The 9,091-nt window shown below is 38.2% G+C and overlaps 1 long non-coding RNA gene across 1 annotated transcript; it reads left to right on the top strand.

Moving 5' to 3' along the window:
• Nucleotides 1-2,506: 2,506 nt before the first annotated feature.
• On the top strand, nucleotides 2,507-6,827 carry LOC105273477 (uncharacterized). Its single transcript, XR_892905.1, has 3 exons — nucleotides 2,507-2,595; nucleotides 3,909-3,988; nucleotides 4,913-6,827. It is a non-coding gene; the product is annotated as an uncharacterized lncRNA (long non-coding RNA).
• The last annotated feature ends 2,264 nt before the right edge of the window (nucleotides 6,828-9,091 follow it).

Here is a 9,091-nt window from a genome sequence, read left to right as displayed (position 1 = left end):
TGGAGAAATGCCAATGGGAGAGAGCGCAATGCTGGAGTTGTCGTGGGGCTATTTTCTTTTTGTATGATAGATTGACGAGATTAGGGTAGAACATTAGGAATAATCTACGATACGTGATAATGAGAGGTAAGGGATCGATGGATTTCAGGGTTGATATCACAGATCATTGATGTGACAGATCTGAATGTGGGAATACGACAATTGTTGAGTACACGATGAAAATTTAATTTATTAAATACTGAAAGTCAACTCTCGTGTCAAGGTGTCGTTTGTCTTTCGCTGTTCTGAGAGACCTTCATTTGCTCACTCAATCGTTCAATTTTTCGACTAATTAATAATTTCGGAAGGAACTTGTATAAAAATCTCGAACATAAAATTGTTAATGGGATATACATTTAAAATAGAAATTTGTAAATAAGTAAAACATTAGCTCTACTTATGTTCATTCAATTTTTCGATGATAACTTTCGATTTTAGCGTATACTATGGGCCATACCCTGAAAATATGCGAAAAAAAATTCCATCGAATGTCTGATGTGAAACAAAATGATTATACTATGTGTAGACAACCCGGCATAACTATGTAAATCCAGATAATAAATACAGAATCTATAAGTAAGTGTTGGAGATTAATTTTTCTCTCATTCAGTATTATTCACCGTTTATCACATGATGTCTGTCACGAATTATTTTTACCACATCCATATTGGTACGGAAAATTTCTGTTCGACCTACGAACAGGTGAGTTGACATCCAGATGTCTCTAGGGGCGACGAAACACCCAAAAACTAGATTACGAAACACCTTATCTATTCCGAGAGAACACGAACAAATCCATAAACTAGCAGGTAATCACTCCCTTGAGGCAAAAAAAAAACATGATTGAGGTAAACTGAGGAAAATATTGTTCAAGCGCTGTTGAATTTTATTATGCGATATTAAAAAACACTTGACCCGGATGTTCTCCACGTTTTCTATTCAACGAACGATATTTCGATTTCGTGGAAAATTTTTTCTCCGTAGAGAATCGTAATCGGAAAAAAAAACCCGTAATTTTATCAGCTCATCAACAGATGTGTTGGAGTAATTTTTAATTCCCCTCATGGCTATTCTCGTTGCATCACATCGATGTAACGAGCCTCGTTTTCTATCTAAACCGCCCTCCCCCGCCCACTTCGGGGAATAGGTCAGCGGACTTGATAGCACATTAATTAATTCCAATTGGATGAACCACCGCTCACTGTATGTGGCACACAGTGTCGCTGACAAAAACAATCGGTGAAATATTTTATGAAACCATATGAATAATTCGAAGGATATATTAATCAATGCCCTTTTTTTAACTCCCGTCCTTGTATCGCGCTAGACACCTCTTATCTCTCAGCTCTCCAGATCATTATCAGGAACACCAACGCACTGACTCGTGATTGCCAGTTGATATTTGAGTCGATGGAAAACACTGGGTTTAGTAACCCCAATGCAAATGTATTAAACTTATTCATCCGTGTATCTCTGTAGTACGCAAATTCCTGTTATCGTGTCGAGGGGGGGCGATGGGGGGAATTTCGATGAATTGCCGATTCTCTTGGCAGGTTCGGATACTGATATTGATGACTCCAATTTTATTTCGGCTCATTAACAACTGTTTTTCTCAGTTAGATTAATATACATTGGATTTATTTATTCCTTTAAAAAATCATTAAACAATAGGATTCGGTATGCTCCCATTAATTTTCTATCCAAAAGCGGATTTTTCAGCCATCGAAATTAATTATTTATTAAATATTTATTGATTCATCTGATTCAATTCGCATCGTTAATTCCATTATTTGCAAGATCTCTCCCACGAGAAGAGCAATGGGTTATTAATTTGTTTAATTTTTCAAAATTACAATTATTAATTCAATTATTAATGATGCGCATAAGATAGAAGATAGACGCACCTTTGATTAAATTTTCGAGACAAATAGAGTATTACGAAAAATATTGAATATGACTTGGCTTATATTGTTATTGAGTTCGTTAGATGAAGATTGAAGAACAGTTTGGTGTGCTTGAGATTGAAAAAATCTGGATCCACAATGGTGGATGGGTTCTTCACCGAGTGGTACATAAAAACAAAATAATTAGCCGCGTTATTATTCCACTTGACTGCAGATTGAACTATGATTTTCATTCTCAGTGAGTTCTAAATGACGACGATTCCTCAACGCCAAAACATTCCACATTTCTGAGCTGCGTCAGCACTGATAAGAGATACTCGTGTCAGCATTTTGTCACGGATTTAGACTTGTACATTTGTATTGTAACTCACGTTTCACAAATATTCCAGTGGTTCTTCATTTCCATGAGCTATCCTCTCCTGATTATTATCATTCAGTGACACATTCACAATTACCTTCACTTTGTTTTTTAATCATACTGGCCCATCAATGCGGTATGACCGATTAAAAGTCATAGTTCGTTGTCAGAAAAAGGGCGTTTCCAGGGGCTTGTGGCTGTTGCATGATAAGAGAGATCGACAGACGTTTGGATTTTCTGATTCGTCGACGCGTGCATTTACAAGGAACGGCTGTGAATCATTCTTGCATTAACGTACGTTTTTTTTTTTTTTTTCATTCTTATACCGCTGAAATATTACTTTTAATACTCGAATTCGCGGAGTATTCCATTCGTCATTATCAAATATTTTTAGCTGTCGTCAGCTATTCTAGATAAAATTCATTCAGTGTAATGGATATAAAATGTGGACAGAGAAGTGTTTTTAACTGCTTTAATATTATTTTTTAATTATCTTGTTGAGATATTGAAATATTCTCTGAATTACAACGGAATTAGTGTAGTATGAATAAAAATACTCAATATTTAATGGATTTTATTATTATTCTACTCAATTATTAATAACATAATGCCGTGATTCCGTGGTTTAATTTTTTCCATTCAGTTCAAGGGCTGAAATTCAATTAAAATCTCAGTTTGCTGAATGCCCTTGAATATTCATGAAAATGTCATTAATTATATTCTAATTATATTCTAAAACGCTCAGCGGAAATTTAAGCGGAAAAAGTGATTTTGGAGGTGAATAAATAGACAATATTTATTATAGGTCTACGAGATGAAAAATTCAATACCCAATAAAAAATTCAGAAAGACATTAGTTTATTCAAATTCATTGTAATGAGTGGAGTTGATCACCGGTCAGAGGGTTTTTAATGAAAAAGGTGATTGGCGTCACGATAAATATCGATATTTCAGGGAAAAATTTGGACGAGTGTTTGAGAAACGATTGTTGGGTTCACTGAAATGATAATGTATGGTACATTAATGAGATTAATCAATGAGATTGGTACGAGTCCGTGGGAGTGGAGTGCGATGGAAAAATATGAGCGAAACGGAAGTCTCGAGTAATTTTTTGACGACTCATCGGTAGAGACGATCGGCCTGTTGGCTCTGTTCTCACTCATTTTTATTCTTTCTTTCTTCCGCCTGTACATATGTAGTTGTATGTAAGATATGTACGTATGTGTAAGATGCGTGTGGTGGGCGTCAGGGACGCCTTGGCCTCTCCACGTGTATGACCTCTGCTCGTCCCAAAATTCCCGGCGGCGGTTCCCTTCGTTTCAACTAAAATTCAACCCACTAACTATTTTTCTCAACATTTTTTTATGACACTTTTCTAGGGCAATTTTCATATCTACAACCAGACTACTTACCCTGTCAAATCCCCATGCCACATAATTGGCAGACTCCAGTAAATCGCCGATAGCTTTTCGACTTCAGTATTTTGTCGGCTGTCGGCATGCCAAATTTTCCATAACGGTTTTTCAAGTGTTGCGAAACTCTTTCGTGGAGAAGACTCCATTCCACTGTCTAGAGAATCAACTTGGCTTTTTTTTTCTTTTTTACAGAATTATTTGGTGTTCTCCAGGGGAATGTTGGTGGTTTGGGGAGACAGATTTCGTCGGAATGAATGGGTTTTCTAATTCGGGTGAGAATATTTTTGAGAGATCGTGTAGGGGAGTTGATGGTTTTTCTACCATTTTTTTATAGAATGTCGAGTATTGATGGTGAATATATTTAAATATTTTTTCACTATTAAAGTCTTCATCGTTTGTCATTCACGTGGGGTGCACCCCATTTTTTTGCTTAATTTATTATTGAACGAAGAATGTTTTTGGAATATTTTACCCGTTTTATTAATAAGTGCACAAGCAAAATTTTTCATTATCCATTTCAATAATTAATTGAGAGGAATTACTGAAACTCTCATACGCCCCTGAATTAATCAATATCAACCCTCACTTGCGTTATAAAATCATTGTCAGTCCCAAAATTAATAAATAAACAATTAAATACTCACACCCAATCCATTTTACGAAATCATTTTACTAAAATCACAGAATGACTATCTAAAATGATAAGCGCCTTGTTGATAATGATTTAGTTATCACCCGACTAAATATCAAATTGAATCAACAAATGATTTTTTAATTGTTTAACGACACAATGCATTTAGGATAAAAAAAACATATTCGAAGCCAATTAGAATTTTACGCGCATTCAATGATGTACATTATTATTCCCAATATTTTTCAATTATCTACGATTTTTCTATTTTAAGAGAATTCCACTTGACAGTCCATCAATCGACTAATCCCCAAATGCTTAATTTATCTATTGATTTGTTTAAACCGAGAGAAAAAAAAAGTGAATGGTCCCGCACCCCTCACTCTCTGAAGGGTTGAAAAAATAGTGTTGGGTAGAAATAAATAGAATAAATTGTGCGGAACTGTCAGAAATAGGCAAAGTGCTGAAAATAAATGCTCCTATCACGTAATCTATAGTAATAGACAATTTATATTTCCGAATGAAGTTTGATTATACCATCGCTTGAACTTCATCTTCCTTTCAGAATGAAACCCGTCTCCAGCCGGTCTCTTCTACCACCAGCTTGGAGTACGTCTGTGTGCTTCTGAACGATCATAAATCTCCGACGAGAATAAAAAAAATCATGATAAAAAAACTGGTGAAGTTGAAGTTTGAAGTCAGGGGATGGTTAGAACCCAAGAAGCATAAAGAGAATGAAATGAAATGGTTGTGCAGCCGTCATTGGTGGTTGTCAGACGTCTTCCAAAGGGGAAAAGGAGAGGTGGTGAACAAATCCTGGGATTCCATTCTGTTTTCTCTCCGGGTGTTTCGCAGTAACGCTTAAAATCAAACGAATCAGAATTTTACCTGGAAAGCGGATGGAAACCATTGGCCGATACCTAAGACCTCCAAGGACGACACTGATGAATCTCCGGGATCTATTTTAGGGATTTTTAGTGGTCGAGAAACGTGTTTGAACGGTTACTTCGGGAAAAGAGGCGGTACTCGAGATTTTTTGCCATTGGCCCATTGCCTTTCCTCGCTTACAATTTTCTCAGATATCACATTGAGATAATTGCCATTTTGCTCCATTAAAAATCTGTCCAGAAATTTATAAATATATACCGATCATCGTGGAGTTAATATTTCCAGTTAATAAAATTTGCAATGAATTCAGTGTTCGGAAAATTTAGAGATCTCGTTGATATAATCAATAAATTTATTATAAAGTTCACACGATTTCTTGTCTGGAAATTGGCACTACAGTGCCCACATGTGTGCCAACTTCAAAACATGAGAAACTCTAGATAAAAACGTAATCCGGGCCGTTGCGATGGGGTTTTTTCACTCGTGCGGTTGATAAATCCTCTCCTCCGGTTGGGGCACCAATCCCCGACTAAAAACCCCATGGCACCTCCCGGAAATGTTGAATTTTCTTCGAGTGCTCCAAGTTGGCCCTCGAAAAAAAGCCGACGAAGAGAAAACCGATAAATAAATAAAAAAGGTTATTGCAGTAATTGTTATTACGAAAGAGGGTAACTGGAGCAACTAGAAAATGGGTTATGTGGGGGAGGTCGAGTCAAGTGGGTGGAGTGGGTGGTGATGGCGAGGGGGAGGTATGATAACCCCCTGATTTGAGCGCACTCTCTGGGTGGAAGTTATCGATTACCGGACGAGGCCACCACAGGGTGAAACTGGGTCGAAATGACTCAGGAGAGGGGTTTATGTCGCAAAGGGAGTGTGAGGGGTAAGGAATATGTACAACCCCTCGATCCCTCTTCCTTCTGCCCATTCCACCCCTACCATCCCATCCACCCCTACCATCCCATCCACCCCTACCACCCCTTCCTCCTTTTCCTTCCGTTTCTCCCCTGCGTCCCCTGCGACCCCAGCAACCCCTGCCTCCCCTTCACAACCGCTCACCCCTTCTCCCACTCCCACTCCTGATATGCGCATGGAAATCAGCGCAGGGGATTCACATAAAGAGAGTGAGAGAGAGAAGGGGGCGAGGGGGAGTACGAGGAGGAGAAAGAGAGAGAGGGGTTGGTACACGTTTGCGTTCGCATTTCAGTGTAGGATCCTTGACATAAATAATCAGTAGTAGAGAATCGCGCGGCCCCGGTAGCCATGGCGACGACATCGATCGACGGGCCACGATGTGGCCCGTGTCACTATATCAAATATATAAAAAGATATTCGTAAAAACTACTGTGTTCTCCCCGTTTCCTCCTGATTCTCGGCCATTTCCGGTCAGACAAAGTCCCCATTATTTTTGTACACATTTTCTGCTGCCTCTTTTTTTGTATTATGAAACATTTTTTTTGATCCCGGAAGTTACTACATCTGACCACCTCACATCGGCTCGTCATTATGTCAAATATAAATATGTATAAATGTGTTACTATGTCGAATGCATGAAAAGATGTTGGAAAAAAATATACAATGCGTTTTTCACGTTTCGTTATTGTTCTTGTCTATTTCCGGTCGGCCCCAGTGGCGATCTCGCATTATTTTTTTAACGCTTGATGGTGACTTTTTCTGATGCTATGAAACATTTTTTGATGCCGGAAGTCCAGTACACCTGACCACCTCTCGTGGAGCAGGTGTGAGAACGTCGCGGTTCGACGAACCTGCGGGACAAGTTTTCAAATTTCTCTCTCTAGGTTCATGGATAAAAGGGACATTATTGGAGATCAATTTTTATTTGTAACCTGCAGTATTCGTTGAAGATTTATTATTCACTTATACCTGAATTATTAATTTAATTTTATCATTTAATATTTTATATTTTCCTGACCAGGAAAAATCGTCTCCTGGATATTTGAAGATGATTTCTTTTAGGTCAAGCACTTGGTTCTCAGGATTGATTTCAATTCCCTTTGAGCGAGGTAGACAGGTTGCAAAGTGGATAGAAGGATGTAAACTTCGGAAACGTGTGCAGAAAATCAAATTTTCCCATCCCATCAGACCATTCAGTGATTCGAAAACGGAGAATACGAATAGTCATGACATCAGAAGCCATTAATTTCCCCATAATACGTTTCGAGGCGAAAAATTCCAAAAAGACACGCGTACGTTAATCACCGATCGTAAAAAGATGATTATGATTACTTACCACTAATTACTGATTCTGTGTCATGGCAGCGGCTTTGGTGGACACGAGTTTCGGGGGGGATGACGAGAGCTGGCAGAAGGGGATGTAAGACTTGTACGTGCGCCTGGCCTCGCCCCAGTTACTTCGTCACCCTCGAAAATTCCCCTTCGGTTGTCCCCTACCCCCTGGACCACCCTTAATCCTCTCCTCGGCTCTCCTCTTTTATCCCACTACCTCTACTATTTCTGCACCCCTCATATCGATCAGCGACTGCAAGATGAATCGTTTTTCCTCTGCCTCGTGTTACATCAACTTGGGGGATAAAACTGGGGGAGAATTGCACTAGTTTTTTGGCTGGCCATTGTGCAATTCAGGCGAGTGCAGACAATCGAAGCTGATGGCATCGAGAAAGGTGAATAAAAAACTAGAGCCAACCAAAATGGGGGCTCCCTTCGATATTAGAATTTTAGATCACCACTTCCGGTTGTCATTAGCAACGCAACCGTAGGAAATATTTAATTACAGTTGTTTAACTCATTTCATGATTGGGAATTATATAAATGATGGGCTTTTTCTCATCTCATCTCAATCTGGATTATTCCCGAGTCAATTATTTAACACGTACATTGTTTATGTTGAATGCAGAAAGGCGTCATTGTCTGATGATTTATAGATGTAATTTTCATCTCCATTCGTTCATTTATTTATTGATTTATTTATTTATTTATTGAGGAGTGAATTTTCGTTCTTGGTATGTTGAGATTTGTAATTAAAATTCTAGTTGTAGTTGTCAAGGAATTTAGATATTTCGAGACCCGGAGGAGTGTATCACTATAGCACGATGTGATAGCTGCGATAGTCCCTTATCACTCCGATATCATTCAGTATCCACTGTAGTTCCGGGAACGATTAATTATAATTCCTGAGATTAACGATTTGGACTACAACAATTGCCTGCTGGCTTCCCCCGATTTTTAATTACCTCCGGAGATCTGGAGTCCATTCTTGTTGTCTAAAAATAATTACTTAATCAGGCCCCGAGTGGTTCATCCGTTGGGACTAGATGTGAATGAGATAAATAATCACTCTTCCCGTGAATTACAACCAAATTTGTTTACATCTAAAATATTATTGATATTATTAGTATTTCCTTTTTTCAAGTAGCAATCTATTGTATTATATATTATATTGTTTTCTCGGTATCCGTAAATGATATAACGAGGATTAGTGAATGTAAATGCCGGATGATCGTGTAAATGTGAAAGATCCTCAAGGTTCCCCTAGATTAGCCTGGCCTCTGTACCGTCACTAACTACTCGCTAACTAATAACCATGCACAAACGGCATAGTTGCCGTCATGCGCAAAGAGATTCTAAATGCCAGATAAATTCTACTCTGTTGAAATATCCTATTCCTGTAAATGGAAAATTACAAAACTGTTGTTTTTTTTTTCAACGCCACCGCGGCCAGGAAAAAAAATTGCACAGTAGTAGAGAAACATGCGAATAAAATATTTGTCATTACGTCAATCTATTTTTGGTGAGTAATTGTTATAAATAAATGTTCTTCAATTGGTGTTTTTAATTTTCAGAGAATGATTAATGGCTGAGAGGGGAGGTTTTATGTCAG

Source organism: Fopius arisanus, unplaced genomic scaffold, assembly GCF_000806365.1.
Source record: "Fopius arisanus strain USDA-PBARC FA_bdor unplaced genomic scaffold, ASM80636v1 scaffold00005, whole genome shotgun sequence".
Lineage (NCBI taxonomy): Eukaryota > Metazoa > Arthropoda > Insecta > Hymenoptera > Braconidae > Fopius > Fopius arisanus.
Note: the sequence above shows the minus strand (reverse complement) of the source record. Positions and strands in the feature narration are given on the sequence as shown.